An 11145-nucleotide genomic window follows, 5' to 3' on the forward strand; every position below is an offset into this window, starting at 1 on the left:
ATATATATTATTCAAGGCTGAACCATGTTGTTATTTTCATTCATTCATTTCTATGCCACCCTGAAGCTGAAGCTCTCTGGGCAGTTTACAACAATCTATAAAACAAAAGAAAATACAGTACAAATACCATAAAAACAGTTTTAAAATGGATTTAAAATAGCTGAAAATACAGTAAAAAGAGCCAACAAAGAAGAAACCAAGGAGCTCTTTAAAGGCCTCCACACAGACAGTGTTTTGACCTGGCACTGAAAAGATGGAAAATTTGTCACCAGGTGACTGCAGCAGGTATGATGGATGCTCCAAAGGGGGATCACCACAGAAACAGCCCTCCCCCCTTCCTAGCACCCTCCAAGCCTTCCATGGGGTAGCCACCTGGAGGAAGGCCTCAGAGGTTGAGCATAGTATCCAGGTGGATTGCAGTCAGGAGATCCCAGGCTGATCTTTGGAATTTATTATCTTTTCAATATCTCTATTCCATTTTGGATGTTCTTCTGTTTTGTTTGACCCCCTTAGTCTTTCAGCTGCCGAAAAGTATTGTACAAATGACTGCATTGGTGGCATGCTCCTTAGTTCTTTTATCATAGAGTGTTTATTGTATTTTTATGTGGGGCACAACGCAGATGCAGATTTAATAAGGACTTGGGCTGCGCTGTTGTTGTCATCACCAGTGGTGCAGTGCAGCTAATGTTTTCTTTAAATGTATATTTTGCTTTTTTGGGTAAAGGTTATGGCACAGGTAAATTTTGCATTGAACCGTCTTTAATATTCACAAATGTATATGCTCTTTTAAAAGATTTACCTGCTTCATGGAAATTAATTGATGGCTAGTGTGAATGGAGTCTTGGTGCCTTTTTGACAGCTAAAAGACTGATATTACATTATTGGAAGGATAAACACCTCCTATCAGTCTGTTGATTAAACCAAGTTCGGTGGAAAAGAACACCTAACACTAGGCTCTGCCCAGTGTCTATGGGAAGGGGACGTTATATAAATATTAAGATTAAATAAGTACATAAGATATCATAAAATTACAGAAGTAGTTGTTCTGGAGAAAAAGAAGGTCTGTAAACTGGATAATATACCCATTCATCAACAGATGCCTGGGACTTAGGTTTAAAGTCCAGCTCTCATGGAACCCTTATTTGGAGGTTGCCACACTGAAATCTTTCCACTGCATACAGCCCCTGATGTGTTTCTTCAAACACCGAGGCAGGGGGCTCTCTGAACTGGCAGCTGAACCATTTTCTCATTTTTTGAAGAAAATGAGGTAAGAACTCCCTTAACCTCTATATGGTGCAGAGATCTGGGGGATCAAACAGATACATCTTTGGACAATTGATCTGCTTTTGTTGAAGCAAGCCTATGTATACTTGCTAGAAAGGTGTATACATATATGCAATCCATGGGTGTGTTTTTAAATGGGGAAAATGAAAAGTGAAAAAAGATAAAATACGTGTTCCTAGTGCCTGCGGGATCCACTCTGGAGACTCCTTCTTGGGCCCGCTAGAGGTACCGCTAGAGGGCTGTCTTGGGGATCCTGGTCTAAAGCTTAGGCACAGAGAGATGTTGAGCACATTCTTCTGCAAAGTCACAGTGGCTATAAAGTCCCGTGTTTCTCCATTGCCTCCTATAGGCAGAAGTCACTTTATCTTTTCCAACAAGAAAAAAATGGTGTCAAAGGTAATCAGGAAGTTCCATCTCCAGACAAATGAGTCAGTCCAGTGCTTAGTTATGTCTACAGTACAGACAGATACAGAGACTGTGTTAAGCTGAGAAGCAGTTTCTGCCTGCCACAAGCCCAGTTGGAGTAGATAGGAAAGGGCTATCAGGCTTGCTAGAAGGACCAGTTTATGAATTTGCCTGAAACAATGATGCTTTTAACAGGCAGTAGTTAATTCTCTGCATAGTGGGAATAATATATACATTGTGCCCCTGGAAACATTAAATATCTAATCCTGAGAATAAAACTGTTGTTCTTCTCTTGTGAACTGCCTTGGTGCAGCTTGAAGATTTTGTTGGAAAATTCCAAGGCTCAACATATTGCTTTGAGACAAATCGGTCTGGAAAAAAACAGCATCAGAAGCAACTTTGATTTTGTATTCCATTTTAACAGTATTGCAATGAAAATCTCTTATCATTATATATATCCTTGTTACCAAGAATGTTCCCTTTCACTCCACTTAGGCTAACCCAAGGAAGACTACTAAGCCGGAGTGCGGCAGCCATGTTGTATTTCCTGTGCAGGAGGGAGGAGGGGGGAACTGAGAGTAGTGAACCCTGGTGAACTCCTGGGACAGGCCAACTGGACAGCCAAGAGGGCAAGTGGGGAGGACCCTTGGTGCCTGGGACCGATTGGAATCTCAATAAAAGTAGAAAAATACATTATAAATTGCAAGTAGGTGAGAGACATAAAGTGGGTGTGAATAGTTTGGAGATAATTAGCAGACACTGTTTGTGAAGGGGAGTCCTTGGAAGATTAAAGAGTTTTTCTGTAAACTAACAATCAGAACAAAGAATAATAGGTGAATGTATTAACTTTGTATCCGGACATCATGTATGTTTTCTGTACCTCCTTCGAGATTGTGATTTGCTAAGCATCTCCCTTCTGTCTCCACTTTAGAACAAAGTGTGCTAGAATAAAACTGCTTTTAGCGCAAAGTCTCATCTCAGGCTCTGATTGGCTTGGGGTCTGGGGTCCATCTGGGTTGTCCCAGTTGGTGACCGGCTGAGTTCAGCAACATCCTCATAAGCCCACCATGCTGAATGCAGCCCACCAGCATACAGTAAATCTCTTTTTGTTGCGGGATCATGACATTCTAGTCAGAACAGCAAAGACTGTGAAGGTTGCCATACCTCTAGGATTGCGGAGGCTAAAAGCAAGCGCCCACATCTCTGGGAGGCCCTTTGCCTCACCACCATGCTGTCCACGCGCGCTTGCTGAAATAAAAAGCCAGGAGCCCACATGAGCTTTTTGCCCACGTGGGCTTTGCCTCCTGCTGCCCCTTTGAATCTTTCTGCCTGAGGTTTTTTAAACAATAAGATCAAATGCCCCCTCCCGCCTCCATGCATCCCTTTTTACAAATGGGGTCTGTCTCTTTAGGCTATAGGGTCCTTTACAAAATCTAGAGTATTGGTAAATTAGCATATGCAAATTTGTACAGAGGTTTTTTGTGGTTCTGAACCCCAGGTCTTTGGGTACTCAGCACTGACCCTGCCTAACAGAAGCATGTTGATTCCTGCAATAAAGAAGACAAGATAAAGCCCAACACCTCCTGAAAGAAAACTAGACATCTAGAGAAACTGCTTCTGACTGCTCTCTGATTAGGACAGATTCCTTAAATGCACAAATGCACTAGGTAAATCTGATCAGTAAATATTTGTACAGGGAATTCTGTTTTCTTCCAGTGCTGTTCCTTCAGTAATTGTCCTTATGTCATATGTTTCCATTTTTGTGCAAGGCAGGCCCTTTGCCAGTTCATTGAACTGAGCACAAAGGTCTTTAAATAGCAAAAACAGTAACTGTTAATCATTAATACTACCTTTTGTTATAATGATACAAATTAGGGTTAAAATAATATTTAAAATTATTGTGTGTTAAAACAGACTTCCCCAACCCCCAGGTGCTTTGGACTGCAATTCCCAGCATTCTTGACCCTTGGCCATGCTGACTGGGATCAAAAGTAGCTGATTCCCAAACAACAAAGGGCACCAAGTGGGAAAAGGCTGACCTAAAACAAGGCATGTACACAACATTTAAGAAAAGGGGCTCTGCTCAAATAGACTGCAAAATAGTTGCAAATTAGAACAAGAGAATGCTTGTGTTAAAAAGACTCACCGAGTGGCCATGTGCAACTTAAGGCGGTGTCACAGTTTTGAACTGATGCAAAGCTAATGAACAGAAAGGCCCAACAATCAGTAACATGCCAGCATGATTAATCACCCACGGGCTTGTTCTGTGGAGAAATGGCTGCTGTCGTAAGAGGCCAATGCTTCCTTCGTCTTCCCATGGTTGCTGCTACCCTGCAGGAGGCCTTGGCCAGAGTAATTTCTATACCATGGTTGCCTTCACTGCCAAAGTGTTCCGGTGCTGCCAAGGCATACAAGTACTCCCCGTTTTCTTGACAAGTGAGCGTTCCAGGACAAGTTGTCATTTAGGGTTGGTTTTCTCTGGAGCACAATGTCCTGGAGACACGGGAGGGTGTTTTTCCAATCTTGGCTAAAATAAGAACCAGCAGGGGCAAACTGCAGACACTTAAACAGAACAACAGATCGGCTACCCCGTATCAGATCCCGAGAGATAATCGGTTGCCCAGGATGCATTCTGCAAAATCTCTTCTCTCGCTCGCTCTTTCTCTCTCTGTGCCAAACTGCAGACTTTTCTCTTATCCCACCCATAACATTAACTTCTCCAAGCTTTATTAACAATCTCCTTTAAAAATTTTTTTTTTTAAATTCTGGGACCCTGAGGGATCGCCTGGTGTCAAGACAGCAAATGCTTCCAGAGGAGGTATTACTCATGTGACAAGACCCAGAGAAGACAGGTACACTGGGGTGTACAATCAAAAGAGCATTGTAGTTGATTCAGACATATAGGAAATAAATGTGGCATGCAGGGGGCCCACAAGGGTCTACAAAGACTTATGCTAGAAGGAGATCTTTCTCTAAATCTCAGTCATGTAGACAGTTTGCAAGAGTCAAATAACAGTGACTCTTGCTGAATGGATCAAGACAAAGGACAAAAGGTGAAGGGGTTACAGGACAGACTATATTTTTCATATGTAAACTGGGTGGAATCAGGACGATCAACATAGTTTCTTGATCAGAACAAGATTGTCTGTCTTGTCAGTTTCAGGCTTTCTGCAGCAATGATGGCTTTGGTTTAGTTAACTCCAACACATGCAATTTGCCTTGCCTTATCCCAGAGTTTTACGGAGGACATCTTCCTCTTCCCACCCCTTCCTCCATCTTTGTTTCCTTTTACAAAAAGAAAAATAGTCATGGGGAAGATGTGGGGGCTTTTTTGGTTAGCGCTAGGAGTTTTCAGTCTGGAAATACCTCTTTTATCTTTTAACAATTAGCTCCCATGAAGAGATATCAACAATCACTGAAGCTTAAGAATCTCTCAAAAGCCTCGTAGGATCTCATTTATTCAAGGGATTATCTCCTTACTTACCTGTCCCATTACCACAATTTTGCAGACTGAAAATCATCTTTGGAAAGCCATCTATAGACTAAACAACCACATGTAACTGGGGTTTTAGTATATTAATGGTCAGATGCTGTGAGGTTTGTTTTATTCTATTTATTTATTGTAAGACATCTCGAGACGTTCTACAGGGGATGGGATAGAAAAGCTTTTAATAAATAAAATAAAATAAAAATATATTTTTTAAAATCAAAGCCTGAGCTCTTTGGGAGTGCATTGTAGGGCTATAATTCTCAACAAACCTACTAAGAAATAAATCTTGTTTAAACAAACAAAAAAGGATGACTGCCAAATAAATATAGAAAGTAAGAGATTTTAATTATTGGAGAGTAATAAGGATGATGTGGCAGTAAAATTTGCCATCTCTTATTTTGCTTATTTGAATTAAATGATTTAATGTGCTTTAGTATATTCCTATAAATCTAGAGTCTCTAGGATTGCATAGGCTAAAAATTAACCAATCATTCTTTGAGCATTGAGTGAGAGAGAGATATCAGGGCAATATCTGGCTTGTTCAGTTCTCCCCTACAGTTGTAAACACTTGCTTTGTTTGGGGACCAATGTCTGTAGCATCCACTTTTCCACAGAACCATTAACAGCATGTCTATTGAGGCCAAAGGGCTGTTTATTTTCTCTGGGCAGGATTTTCCCCTCACCTTGCAGAACATTTTAACTAGGCAAAAGGTTACAACAGTAATGATTGACAGCGCGGAATCACCAAAGGATGACCTGACCAATTCCAAAGAACAGGAAGGAGCCAACTTTCAGTTTGATCAGCAGCATCAGGGTTCCTGTCAGCGATCTCTCCCTCTCCCTCCCCCTCTCCCTCCCTCCACCACTGCCTGATAAATGGATGGACAAAGATCCAAAGAAGATGGACCCCCTTACACAGGAATAAGCAGCAGAAGCCTTTCCCCTGCCTTGGAAGTTGCGCTTCTGTGTTATCATTTCTGCCCTTCAACAGAGAAGCAGGTGATGCAATCACATGGCAACCCCAGAGGGTCATTAGCATGATGCAAGAGAAGGGTCAAGAGAAACGGTCAGGGCTGCCCCAGATGAGCAGCAGCTGGACTAATTTTGCCTAGGCCTCTACTAGGCCTGACCGTGCCTTTCGACAACCTGAGGCAGATGTTGCAGGGTGGGAGCCGTGGGAAGGTGCTGGGGGACAGCGCAGTGTGGCCCCAGTGCCAGCCAGCCAGCCAGCCAGCTGTGCTCAGGTGCGCAGGAAGCAATGGCCATCATGTTACAAGTCCCACAGTGCAGTGCCTGGCAGTTGGAGTCCAGCAGTCACCCAGCTCCCGATCGCACCTGTGGCATCTCATGCCAGGTAAGCCCATTGGTAGAGAGGAAGGATCAGCAATGCATCACCAATGGAGAGCCCATACGACCAGGGGAACCAGTGGTGGGTGCTGGTAGGAATGGCTGATGAGGACCCAGGGAAGGTGGGGTCATAGGATGCAAAGCATCATGACCTTCCAGTTTGCAGCAGAGGATTCCGAGGAGCACAAAGCACAGGCTACTTTCTCAGGAGCAGGACCGTCAGTGCCTTATTCAAGACCCTCCTAGCCAGAGGACACAGCCCTGTCATCGTCCTCTGACCCAGAGATGCAGAACTCCCGCCTCCCTAGACTCACAGATGCCTCAGGCTGCAGAGTCGATGAGGTCCCTTTAACAGCTCCTCCAGGCCAGGTACAGCTTGACCACACTGCCAGTCTTGCCAGCCTATATATGACTTTGGTTGACTTTGGCTCCCTGCTAAGATAGCTCCTCCCATTGTTCTAGCAGGAGATAATTCCACCCAGCGGGACCCACATGGAGCCAGCCAAGCTCCTGTTTTATTCTGCCCATCTTCTGATTGCCATCAGATGCAACCAGCTCCGCTTGTAAACCTCAAGGGACCACAGCATGTGGCACATGGGTCCTGGTAGACACTTGAGTATGCCAGGTGCTGATGCCTGTGTTGGATCTGAATCTGTATTGGATCTGAAATGCCAGTAAAATCGAGATTTTGCCAAGGCCAGGTCATGCCATTTCAAGTCCAGGGTCCAATCCTTCACATCAGAACCTGATTCTCTCCCAGCCTGCCAGTTTTGTCTAGTTCTACCTGGCTTGCTACACCTGATGGGCCTGACCAAGGAGATCAGAATTTTTAGAAGACCGGAAGATAGAAGCTGAATGGCCTCCAGGATATGTATGGCTGGGCCCCTGCTGGAATCTGACAGGAGCTCACTGAGAAAAGCCTCCTTGAGCTGATCTTCCTCTTCAGCACTGTTCACTTGCCCCCTCTGCCCCAGGTAATGGAAGTGGTCAGGAGGCGCAGGAGATGCCCTGCAGGCTTGGTCCGGAGTTCCTGCCTAGCAAGCAAGCAAAGGCCATGCTAAGAGAGAGAATGAGGAGCCACGGGTGACCAAGGCTGTGAGAAGGTTGTCTCACTGAGGGATGAGCCCATGGAGGTGTCTTGTCCGAGGGACCTCCAAAACCCGCAGCCAGCAGCGTTGGGCACCCCAAGGATGCTTACATCCTCGCAGTGCAGTTGCACACCGCCCTTTAACGGGACCAGTGCCTGTGCAACCTTAAATGCCATGGGACTTTTGTGGCCTAGGATTACATATTGCTTCAAGCCTCATTCATCGCCCGATATAACAACTTCTTTCTTGGCTGTGCTTTTTCCTTTCTGTCATTTCTCCGATTTCTGTGTTGGGTTCCTTTCTGTGTTACATGCTGTATATTTTGTCTTTGTTGAATTGTTTTGGTTTGCTATTGGCTCCATTCTTCTTTCTCTCAAGATGGTTTTGAATTTGAAAAGTCTTCTATCATGTTCAGGAATCTGGCAAATGTACTGTCTTCTGATTCATCCAAGTCATTATACATCTGAAAAGTAAAGACTGAAAGCAGGCAGAGTGAGGGGGAGCCCTCCCTAACTAACTCTTGTCTTTGACATTCCAATAAGCATTGCGTGGGACACTCCTGTCAAACTGCTACTCAGCATCACTGGGCCTGTTTTTACAGGAAACTGACAATGAATTCTAGCTTTCAAACACTGTAATTTAAGACAATGTGCAGATAAATATACACTGGAAACACTGGAAGTTCTCATATAGTTGCCAGCATTAAAGAATGCTCCAGTTTTAAAAATATAATGCTAGAAAAGGGTGATGCTTAGTACACATGTAAGATCAAATTATGGTTTGGTTTTATATAAATGATCCTTGAATACATGCCTTTTCTCCTTTCTCCTTCCCTCAGGGAATGCTATTCATTTACGTTCAGTTTGTGACACACCACAATTTATTGCTACATCTAAACTGGCAGTGGCACACTATAGATGCGCTTGCCTGCCAAATCAGAATTAGAAACCAAGTTCTCCAGACCATGATTTCCTACTCTAGTTTGCAGGGTGAATGCAAGTCATAGTTTCTTGGCTCAAATATGAACCAAGAAAAGCACAATCCTAACTTTTTCCAATCTTGCCTGGCAATGGAGACACAGAGTCCAAGACCCTGTGATCTGAGAGCAGAGACTCCAAAAGCTGGGGCACCCTTGCAGCCAGTCGGAAAGAACCCCCTCAGAAGAAGAGAGAAAAGGTGTGTGCTGGGGCTGGGGAGGGGAGGGGAGGGGGCTGGGGCAGAGGACCGATGCCAGTTCTCATTGGGGCCCCAAGCAACTTCGCTGCCACTCTAGACAGCCAAAACTAGCCATCTAAGTGGATATCAGGTCTGAAGGCACAGCTTGCATGCATGAAGTACGAAAGTGGGGAGCTGATAAGGATGTATCCGAAGGACTCTAAGCACATGATGGGAAGGAGGAAGCAGACAAGCCCAAGGTTCAGGGGTGAAACACCAAAGCATTGTTTGGTGTTCTGCATTGACTAATTTTCCTCATGTAACAAGGGTAATTCTGTTCTCAAAAGTTCATAAAGTTTTGCAGACTTGCCAAAACAGACACTGATTTTTCAGCCTCCTCTTTTATGCTATTTCCAGATATTTAAGCCCTGCACATCTTCTGTTACCATTTATTGTATTACACGATCTGTAACAGCAAGCTTTTGCCCAGTAATGTTGCTTTTCCAAAAACAGTGCTGTTCTCAAAATGAGACAACCACTTAGGTAACATGAATGGGTTTTTTCCTGTTCAATATCCCTTTCTGCTGGTCTCTTCTTGCGAATAACCTGGCCCCTCCTGCCTTCATGACCAGGTGGCATTACCTTGTTACTATTGAATGGGAGAATCACTATGCAGTACTAAATGAGGTTTGTCACATTGCCAAGACTCATATTCTGCAGCTTGAGGGGCATAATGGCTGCATTTGCACCACAGGGCAAGCAACCCTGCGCGCTTCCCATAGTTTGTGATTTTCATTCGACCTACTTGTCAAGCAATCAGGCTCAGGGTGGTAAGCTTCCCTCAGTGGCGCAAGGGAAGGGTACCTGCTCCATGCTCAGGCAAAGGCGGCGGTGGGGGAATCGGTGGGGTGGCGCTTCAGAAAGAAAACCGCTGCCCAGCTGATTCCCCTGCTGCCCACCTGAGGCAAGCCGCACAGGTAGGCGACTCACCCCTCCCACATTGGTCCCCCCCCAAAACTCCTGCTTGAGAGGCACCCCCAGCCCAGTGCTAGGGAGTAGGCATGGGAGAGGAATCCGTTTTGGGGTTGGGAATCCTGGCTCAGCTCCCTGGACTCGGCTCTGCTTTTCTGTGACTCTGGGTCCGAGTTCCTGGCGAGGAATTAAGCCCTGTGCAAATCCTACACTAATGCTGCTGCCTCTCCTGCTTTTCAGTCTTTGTCCGTGCTGCATGTGACACAGAAGAAGGTAGCCGGTTGTGCAGCCTTTGTTCTGCGAGCGCTCATGGACTCCTTGGCTCGGTTTGCTTTCTAAGGCAGGGAGGGGCACAAGAGGAAGTCCGTGAGTGTGAGAGACAAATGCCATGGAGTGTCATTGCAACACTGCTGGGAGCACCTTTCTCCCAAGCAGGAGTGGGAAAGGAGGGGGCGCCCCACTTCCTCCTCATTGTCGCCATGCGAGAGAAAGGTGCTGAGGTGGCTGCCAGGTTGGGGGTGCCTCTCCCTCAGCAGGAGTAAGGGGAAGGTGCAGGGGAATCAGCTGAGCAGCACGCCCTCAGCCACGTACCTCTGCCCAGCTGAGTCTTACCCCTCCCAGGTGTGTGTGTGAGGGGCTTTTTTCAGGTGCGTGTGCAGGGGGGCGTCAGGTGAATTATCTGAGCAGCACTGCCCTGCTGATCACTCACTCCTGCTCCAAAGATCTTTAAGGCAGGAGGTGGGCAGAGTGGGAACCCCTCTAACAGCCAGGACACATGGCAGCTGTCGGTGGTGACAATGAATGCTCTTCTCAAGCAGCTCTCTGGTTCTGGCCTTCATCCTATAATGGGTTGTGCTTTCCTGGTTTGGATGATAGCAGAGCAAGGCATGGTGGTATGGAGAAGCCATTGTTTCTGTTTGTGATTTCTAAAGATCAAGCTGAAATACCACAATGGGGTTTGGATGACGCAACAAGCCATGGTGGTTTTTTACTATTGTTGATCTGTCATCCAAACCTAGTCATGGTGTTTCTCCCTGGCAAATGGATCTTTAGAAATCATAATAAGAAAAAAACTTTTATTCTGTGGTTCCTCTGTATCATCATGGCTTGGTGTGTTGTCCGAACCCAAGATCATGGTTTCCACAGTCTTGGTATACAATTACCGCAGAGTCCCCTGCAAAGAGCGGCAACTGCAAAAGCTGTTCCAGGCATCCACACCAATGAGGGAGAGGCAGGTGACACAGTCAGGGAGCAGTGCACTTTGGGATTGAATTTCAGGCAAAGTGACTGATGGGATATGTGCCAAAAGCAGGAGGACTGAGCAAGAGATTGGAAGCTACTTAATTATCCATTGGTAGATCATGGTAAAAAAAAAAGCCAGCATGATAACTATGCAGGGTTCCA

The sequence above is a fragment of the Varanus komodoensis genome, unplaced genomic scaffold (assembly GCF_004798865.1).
Source record: "Varanus komodoensis strain SLA01 unplaced genomic scaffold, ASM479886v1 scaffold6_4, whole genome shotgun sequence".
Taxonomy (NCBI): Eukaryota; Metazoa; Chordata; class Lepidosauria; order Squamata; family Varanidae; genus Varanus; species Varanus komodoensis.